Genomic DNA, 9,638 nt, shown 5'->3' with positions numbered 1-9,638 from the left:
AAAAAAAAAAATTTTTTTACATTTATTTATTTTTGAGAGACAGAACACAAGTGGGGGAGGGGCAGAGAGAGAATGAGACACAGAATCCGAAGCAGGCTCCAGGCACTGAGCTGTCAGCTCAGAGCCCGATGCAGGGCTCGGACCCACAAACCGTGAGATCATGACCCGAGCTGAAGTCTATCACTTAATCGACTGAGCCACCCAGGGGACCCAGGGATTGATATTTCAAAGTCAAAGAGTTTGAATTCCAATTCACTTAACAGAGACAAAGTAAGAAAATTGTAACCCATTAACATGATTTTTTAGCATCCTGGTGATAAATTATGAAAATACAACTATATAACATATTAAATCAACTTTCTCATCTATGGAGCTACAATAGCCACAAGACACAAAGATGTTTTAGAATACTATTTTTTGTCTCATTGAAATTTTACTCAGATCCCTAGCTGTAGATTTAGGATTTGCAGTTACCAATTACAGTAGTCAGGTGAGATCTTGGTTGGAATGCAGGGAGAGGCTGCTGCAGCAGCAGTAGACAAGTTGAAGAAAAAGCTGGAGTACTTTTCCCCCTTCTTTGTCTCTAGTTTATCTAGTTAGTTTTCTCCAGGCCAGGGAACTGATTTAATTTTTCCTTCCCACCCGGAGAAGAGAACAATTCAAACTTTTAACATTTTCTGCCCATCCAAAGCTCACCTTTGGGAATACATAGGACCTGTCTCCTCCTGCTTGGAAGAGAAAACAAAAATCAGAGCCATGGCTTGGTTTTGTCTTTTTTCCCTTTCACATTACCCAGCATGGCAAAAGCAGTCAAGGGTCCAGTAAATCAACTCCTCAAATTCAATAACATTAACAACAGCTCAGATGCTGTTTCATATCATCAGTTCATCCATAGTTATCCAGACACAATCTTCACCTATCTTTTACTCAATGTCTTTGCCATATTTTAGTGAGTCAAGGTCTTACTAGCAAATCCCACTATTGTCATCATTGCCATATTGCCAATGCACTGTCAGGGATCTCCAAGACCATCCTCCTACACTACCAGTTTTGGTGATTCATTAGGAGAACTCAGGATTCAGCATATAGTTATACTCATGGCTAAGATTTATTATAGTAAAAGATAAAAATAAGCAAACAGAAGGGGACCCTGAGTGGCTCAGTTGGTTAAGCATCTGACTTCAGCTTAGGTCATTATCTCAAAGTTTGTGAGTTCGAGCCCCGCAACGGGCTCTATGCTGACAGAGCCTGGAGCCTACTTAAGATTCTATGTCTCCCTCTCTCTCTGCCCCTCCCCTGCTCACACTCTGTCTCTTTTTCTCTCAAAATAAATAAAGTTAAAAAACAACAAACATTTAAAAATAAACAAAGGGAAGACATATGAAGCAATGTGTGGATGAAAGCAGCCGGAACTTCACACAATTCATGACTCTAGCAAAATAATTGTGGCAACAAATGTAACGTGTGTGTACCAGGAAATCTCATTAGAGACTCAATGCCCATGGTTTTTATTGGGAGATGGTCAAGTAGACAGCCTCTTCCTAACATGTACCAAGATTCAAAATCCTGGAAGAAATACAGATGTTCAACATAACATAAATTGTTTGTAGAAACAATTTAAGCATAGTAAACAATCTTTAATAATTAAAGAATAGTAGGGACTCTCCATAAGTACAAGTTACAAGATCCCAGGGCCCAACTTGCAATAAGGCCTTCCTTTTCTTCTTTCCTTTTTAAAATTTGAGTATAGTTGATGCACAATGTTACATTAGTTTCAGGTGTACACCTTAGTGATTTGACAGTTTATATGTTATACTCTGCTCACAAGTGTAGCTACCATTTGTCACCATACAAAGCTACTAAAATATCATTATTCCTTATGCTGTGACTTTTATTCCCATAACTTATTCATCCCATAACTGGAAGACTATATCTCCCATTCCTCTTCACCCCTTTTGTGCATCCCCCAGTTTCTTCCCCTCTGGCAACTATTAGTTTGTTCCCTGTATTTATAAGTCTGATTCTGCTTGCTTTTCATTTGCTTATTCATTTTTTTATATCCCACTTATGAGTGGACTCATATGCTTTTTGGTTTTCTCAGTCTGATTTATTTCACTTAGCATTATACCCTCTAGGTCCATCCATGTTGTCACAAATGGAAAGATCTAACTTTTTATGGCTGAGTAACAAGTCAAGAATGGATATTGTAAGCTGTATGATAGCTGGTGAAAATAGTAAGACTATGGATAGCTAGCAACTTCATAGAGAAAAGAAGAATAACAAAAAATATTGGAATAACTTTTATAAAGACAAAAAGGGCAACAAGAATTATGAGTCAAAAAGTAAGATGTTCATTACTATTGTACTCTATGATACTGTGAGATTGTCTTTATTTTTGCTTATTCCACATAATAAAAAAATAGTTTTGGGAGCAGCTGGGTGGCTCAGTTGGTTGACCGTATGGGTCTTGATTTTGGCTCAGGTCATGATCCCAGCTCAGGTCATGATCTCAAGGTTTGTGGGTCTGAATTCCCAATCGGGCTCTGCTGCTGACAGCAAAGTGTCTGCTTAGGATTCTCTGTCTCTCTCTCTTTCTGCCCCTCCCCTGCTCATGCATGCTCTTTCTCTGTTTCTGTCTGTCTCGCAAAAATAAATAATACATAAATAAATAAACCAACAAACACAAACATTAAAGAATAGTTTCAAATGGGTCAGAGTTTAAATTATAATTTTGTACTAAATAAAATACATACATAAATAGATGAATGCACTTCCACCCCTGTTCTTGGAATATGCATTCCACTTGCCTTTCCTGTTCTCAGAAATCACCTCAAAGATATCTCCTTTAGAGAGAAATGTGGTATTGAGACTATTTGGATGATGTACATGACTAAATGCAGTAAAGGCCTCTGTATAAGCTTTAAGATATGCTCAGCCTGTGTGGAAATCTACTTGTCTTTAGGCATCTAAGGCAAGACTTTTAAGTAAGTCCCCTTGCATCTTTATTTTTAGTTTTTGAAAACTTTTAAAGTTTATTTATTTGTTTTGAGAGAGAGAGATAGTGTGCAAGCAGGGGAGAGGCAGATAGAGAAGTAGAGAGAATCTCAGGCATGCTCCATGCTGTCAGTGTGGAAGCTGAGTTGGGGTTTGAACTCACAATGAGGTTATGACCTGAGCCAAAGTCAAGAGCTGGACGCTTAACCGAGTGAGCCACCCAGGTGCCCCAAGTCCCCTTGCTTCTTAAACTGCCACCTATCAATCTAAGTGGTCTGCCTCTTTCTTAAGTTTCTTCTCACTATAGGGGGTACAGTTTTAGATTACACTCCAGAAGCTCTTTAGATTGTGAAATAATATAGCAATGAACACATTGATGACAGAATGCACATTTGGTTAAAGTATACTAGTAACATATAACAAAATTGATCATGAGTAAGCCTTAACAGATTTCAAAGGAAATAAAAGTCTGACAAGAAGGAAGTTAAGGTAGAATACAATATTATACAGAACTGGAAAATCTCTGAGGATTAGGAAATTATAAGGACTTTTTCCTGTTATCTTCTGGGTTTTTTTTGTTTTTAATTTAGATTTTATTTTATTAACATACAGTGCAATATTAGTTTCAGGAGTAGAATTCAGTGATTCATATCTTACATACAACACCCAGTGCTCATCACAACAAGTGCCCTCTTTAATACACATCACCCATCTAGCCCATGTCCCACCCACTTCCCTCCAACAACCCTCAGTTTGTTCTCTATCTTTAAGAGTCTCTTGTGGTTTGTGTGCCTCTCTCCTCTTCCCCCCCTTCCCATAAGTTCATCTGTTTTGTTTCTTAAATTCCACATATGAGTGAAATAATATGGTATTTGTCTTTCTCTTACTGATTTATATTGCTTAGCAAATACATTCTAGCTCCATCCACATCATTGTAAATGGCAAGATTTCATTCTTTTTGATGGCTGAGTAATATTCCATTGAATATATTTATACATTCATCTCTTGATGGACATATGGGATCTTTCCATAGTTTGGCTATCATTGATAATGCTGCTATAAACATTGGGGTGCATGTACCCCTTTGAATCTGTATTTTTGTATCCTTTGGGTAAAAGGCTGTAGATACCCAGGCTCAGGAAAATAGCTTGCCCACCACATCAATTATTAAAGGAGACTCAATCCCACCTTTTCTTCCAAGGAAATAAACTGGGGTCTTACTCATGGGCACTGACTCCAGCCCTCTGGATGGTTATACACAGAACAGGGACAATTACTATTACCTACCTGACAGAGCTAAAAGATCATTAAAACACTGCATCAGGCCTTTCATTTAGGGAGGGACAAAGCTTATCAAATGGCCCAAAAGATGTTTACTGGGAAAATTTTGTCAAGGGAAACTCAGCAAGTAGTATCAGCCTGTGAAGTCTGTCTTAGAAACAATCCTCTCAACCCCAAACTTGCTCTCTCAGGCAATCAAGGAACTGGAGGCTATCTAGAGACAACTGGCAAGTAGATTTCATTCATATGTCAAGGTCAAAGGGGTTTCAACATTTGTTGGTATGGGTTAATACTTTTACTAATTGGATAGAGGCCTTCCTTTGCAAGACAGAAAAGGTGCAATAAATAATACAAGTTCTGCTTTATAAAATAATACCCAGGTTCGACTTACCTAAAATTTTGCAAATTAATAATGGTAAACGGCAGTCTTGGCTCTTTCTCTGGTAGGACTCCTGGCTCTTGGAAAAGTTTTACACCTTGAAATAAAGCAAACTCTCTGCTTATACTCAACAAAACTTTAAATAACACCTCACAAGCATTAGATGCTTTAAATAAAATAAAGTTAAGGCTGTACTCTTGGAGAATAGAGCCACCACTGATTACTTACTGCTCCTCCATCACCTGGGTTATGAGAGATTCCCTGGCACATTTTGTTTCAATATAACTAATAATTCTCATAGAGTCTTAGAACTGATAGATAACATTTGGAAATAAATGGACAAATTCAGGGTCTCTCCTGGATTGTTTGACTGGTTTGTAAACTGGGTATATTATCTTAAGATGCCTCCCTCTTGGTTAGTATAATCTCTACTTTGTGTTTTTCTCTTTGTGTCTGCCAATGTTTATGCTGCCTCATGCCTGCCAGCCTTCCTATAGGACCATACCATGGGCCACTCAACTGACCTTTGGATAGACTCTAACTGCTGTACCCCCACACTGTCTCTTATCAACTAGAAGAAGCAAGAAGGGTCATCATCCACATTCCCTAATGGCAGTTAGGGACCTCTTTCCAGGGTGAAGAATGAATAGGAAAAGAGTTGACATTAAGCAGGGAGAGGTAAGGGGCCATGAAGGAGGCAGTCTGCAGCTGCAAGTGGGAGGCTAAAGAAGCAAACGGGGTTCTCCCCTTATGAAATCTTTTATGGGTGTCTTTCTCCCATTATCAAGGGCATAAGGAGGGCATCTAAATGATATATGCAATCTAACCCTAAGACAGCAAATGTGGGCTCCTGGCTCTACCCTAACCACCTTACACCACTGGGTTAGGGAGCGATTACCTGTGAGTCTGACCGCAGATGCTCACCCCTTTAAACTGGTAGATGCTGTATGGATAAAGGAATGGAATGTCCAACTCCTAAAACCCCTCTGGAGGGGCCCGTTCAGTGTCATTTTGTTCATCCCTACTACAGTAAAGGTGGCCGAGGTGGGCCCCTGGATCCACTACAGCAGAGTGAAGCCAGCATCTCTAAACTGGGAGTGCATTCTTGATCTATTGACACTGTGCAAGTTGACCATATGAAAGAAACAAAATGCAAATCCAGATCCTCTGGGAGACTGCAGCCCTGCTTTAGTCACTCCAGAAGCTGACTAATCTATGCATGAGGAATTGACAATCCAGTGGAACAAATAGACTGTCCTTATTTTCTAGATGTTTCCTTATTGTGATACACTGTCACCTCTTGTCACCTATTATTATGATTCTTGCTCTACTTTTTGCCATAGAATTGGTAGAAGCTGCCCCAGCCAGCTGGGAGTGCAGTGAGAGGTTTTTGTTAGCACTCACCTACCTTTTGTGGGTAGGATGCTTTGTTGGTATCAACATGGGGGATCAATGGCTATGGGAGGCTAGAGAATTAGATCCCTGCAAACGTTATAGTGGAACAAAATACCCCAATCCTACTATCGGGGTTTGGCTTTTCAAAACCTCAATTATTGGGAAAAACTGTCTTGCTTGGTGGGGGAGAAAATTCACTGTCTCTGCTGGGAGCTTAACATTCTTAGGCCAAATATTTTATAACTCAACCCCCCAGGAAACCCAATGGTGGGGATCCCCAGATCACCTTGAGTCAGATCCCCATACCTTGTCTAACTTCTCTCATCTCCGAGAGGCCTGGGACAATGTCAATGCAGCCATCCAGTGGTGGGCCCCAGGTGGAGTATACTGGATATGTGGAAGGACAGCCTATACAGTACTTCCCTTAGGCTGGTCAGGGTCATGTGTGCTGGAAAGTATTCGTCCATCTTTCTTCCTGCTCCCACTTGCCAGAGGGGAACATTTGGGAGTCTAAGTGTATGGGGACAGGGAGATTCAAAGGAAATGACGTGCCCTACAAATTGACAGTTGGACAGATGATGAATGGCCTCCCTAGCATATAATCCAATGTTATGGCCCTGTCACCTGGGCCTGTCCCACCCTGTCACATGGGTCCTGGGACTACCTCACTTCCATTTATATGCTAAATCATCTAATCAGGCTGCAAGCAGTTGTAGAGATTATAACCAATAAAACTGCCAGGGCTCTTAACTTACTAGCCAAGCAGCAGACCAAAATGTGCAAAGTTATCTATCAAAATCACTTGGCCTTAGATTAATTACTTGCTTTGGAGGACGGAGTTTGTGGAAAGTTTAAGCTAAGCAACCGCTGCCTACAGATAGATGATGAAGGAAAAGTCATAGAGGAGATCACAGATCAAATGAGAAAGGTTGCTCATGTCCCAGTTCACACCTGGAAAGGTTGCAAACCCAGGGAATTATTTGGAGGATGTTTTTCAACTCTCAGGGGATTCAAAACCTCATGGGAATTATCTTCTTGATTTTGGAAGCTTGCTTAATCTTACCTTGCCCAGCTCCCCTGGTTATACGGTGGTCTGTCTCCAGCTTCATTGAGGCAATGGTCAAAAGAAAAATAGCCATGCATGTGATAATGTTATAGAAATATAAACCTCTAAACCAAGATGATGCTCTTTGACCCAAAATAGGGGGGTCTGAGCATCAAAGGGGGGAATGTGGTAGAGTCCCCTCCCTAAGGAATGTGGTAAGAAAAGACCTCAAGATAAGGGAAGGTAACCTGGTTACTGCATAGATGACCTCTCTCACGACCCTGTAACATGAGACAACCCAATCAGACTGTATGTCTATATGTTACCCATATAAGGAAGACAAAGAAGTAGAAAATGCATAAAAACTACACCATGCGGCATTTGGGGCTCAGTTTTTCGGGTACAAACACTCGGAGCCTATGCCAGCATGAATGTAGTTGCTTTCTGGAAAGAAAAGTCTCCATGTCACGACTCTCTGTGTGAGAATCCTGCTACAGGGACAGATAAAACATTTGAAGGAATAGTGTCCAAATCTTTTTCCAGATTTGAGTAAATTATAATGTCACATCCAAAAAGGTTTAAAATGCCCTAAGCACAAGTAATAAAATGGAAATTACACCAAGGTGCATTATAATCACATTGTTCAAAACCAGTGATAAATAGGAAAACTTAAAAGTAGCCACAGGAACAAGATTTGTCAATTACAGAGAAGGGAATTCTTTTCCTTGGAAACAATGCAAGTGATTACAGTGTAGCAACATCTTTACAGTACTCAGATAAAATATCTGTCAGCCTAGAATTCTATATACTTAATAAAAATATCTTTCAAAATCAATGCAAAATGACACTTTTTCAGGAATACAAAAGCAAATAGAATTCAACATTAGCAGACTGAATTAAGAGAAAATTTAAGGGCACCTGGGTGGTTCAGTCGGTTAAGTGTCCAACTTTGGCTAAGGTCATGATTTCGCCATTCCTGAGTTCAAGCCCCGCATCGGGCTCTGTGCTGACAGCTCAGAGCCTGGAGTCTGCTTTGGATTCTGTGTCTCCCTCTCTCTCTGCCCCTCCCCTGCTCATACTCTGTCTCTCTCTCTGTCTCCAAAAAACTAAGCATTAAAAATTAAAAAAAAAATTAATGCATGTCCTTCAGTAGTAGGAAAATGATACAAAGTGGAAATATGAGCCTATATAAAATAAGAAAGAGAAATGGAAAGAATAGCTACATGGGTAAAGGTGTAAAATTTTTCACATTCTTTAAATATTTAAAAAATATAACAGTTTATATAAAAATAATAACAGTACAGAGTTGAGTTTTTGGTATATGTAAAAGTAAAATGTATCCTAAAAATAATGCAATATTTGGTAGGAGAGAAATAGAGTAGTGAGTATACCATTCTAAGGTTCCCATACTATAAGTTAAGCTGTGCAATATCACTTAAAGGTAGATTGTGATAAAATAAAGATGTATATTTCAAATCCAGAAGCAACCAAGTAAATAACAAAACCAAATTATAGCTAATAAACCAACAAAGGAAATAACGTGGAATTATAATAATTAAAAAAAAAAACACAGAAGAAAGCTGGGACACCTGAGTGGCTCAGTTGGTTAAGTGTCTGATTCTTGGTTTTGGCTCAAGTCTGATCTCACGGTTTGTGAGTTAGAGCCCCACATCAGGCTCTGCACTGACAGCGCAGAGTCTGCTTGGGATTATCTCTCTCCCTCTCCCTCTGCCCCTCCCAGGCTTGCTCTCTCTCTTTCTCAAAATAAATAAATAAACATTAAAAATAAAAGCACAAGAAAGGAAAAAAAAAGAAACAAAAGACAAATGGGACAAATAGAAAGCTAAGTCCCCCACCTCCTAGGAACAATCCTGCCTTACTATCTCTCTGCCACACTCAAGTCGTGGTTATCAGCTTGTGGGAAATGTGATCTAGCAAAAATGTGGAGATGGATCTCTGAATGCAACAGCTGGTGCCCTCAGACAATTACATTCCCTACAGGCAGAGTTATGAGATACACTTCCTAATGGCAGTTACACTGTTGCATCTGCCTAGATAACTCTTTCCCCCACACTGCTTAACTTCTTTCCCTTCAGTTCTGAGTTTTGTGGCACTTCCTCAGGCAAGCTCATCTGACTTCCTTAGCAGGCAAATGTTGACAAAGACACCTTTATTCCCTCTAACCTAGGTAGTGTTTACAAGTTAGTAACAAGATAATCTAAGCAAAAATGATGCCTATAATGAAAAGTACACATGGGACCTAAAAGCCATGGGTAAAAACTACACCAGGGACCAATATTTTGTTTTTCTTTGTTTCTTTGTTTTGCTTTTTGATTATCAAAGGGGAGATACTTTCCTTTTATTTGATTTATTGTATTTTATTTTCATATGATCAACTACCCTGCATGAACAAACAAGCTTCTCAATTATCAACTTTTGATGGTTGACAGATTTTCTTTTCCCTTTCTTTTCAGGTTTATTGAGGTATAATTGATATTTTAAAATTGCATATATTTATTATGTGCATCTAGAAGAGTTTCCACA

This window comes from Panthera uncia, chromosome X (assembly GCF_023721935.1).
Source record: "Panthera uncia isolate 11264 chromosome X, Puncia_PCG_1.0, whole genome shotgun sequence".
NCBI classification, from domain to species: domain Eukaryota; kingdom Metazoa; phylum Chordata; class Mammalia; order Carnivora; family Felidae; genus Panthera; species Panthera uncia.
This window is presented reverse-complemented; position numbering follows the sequence as displayed.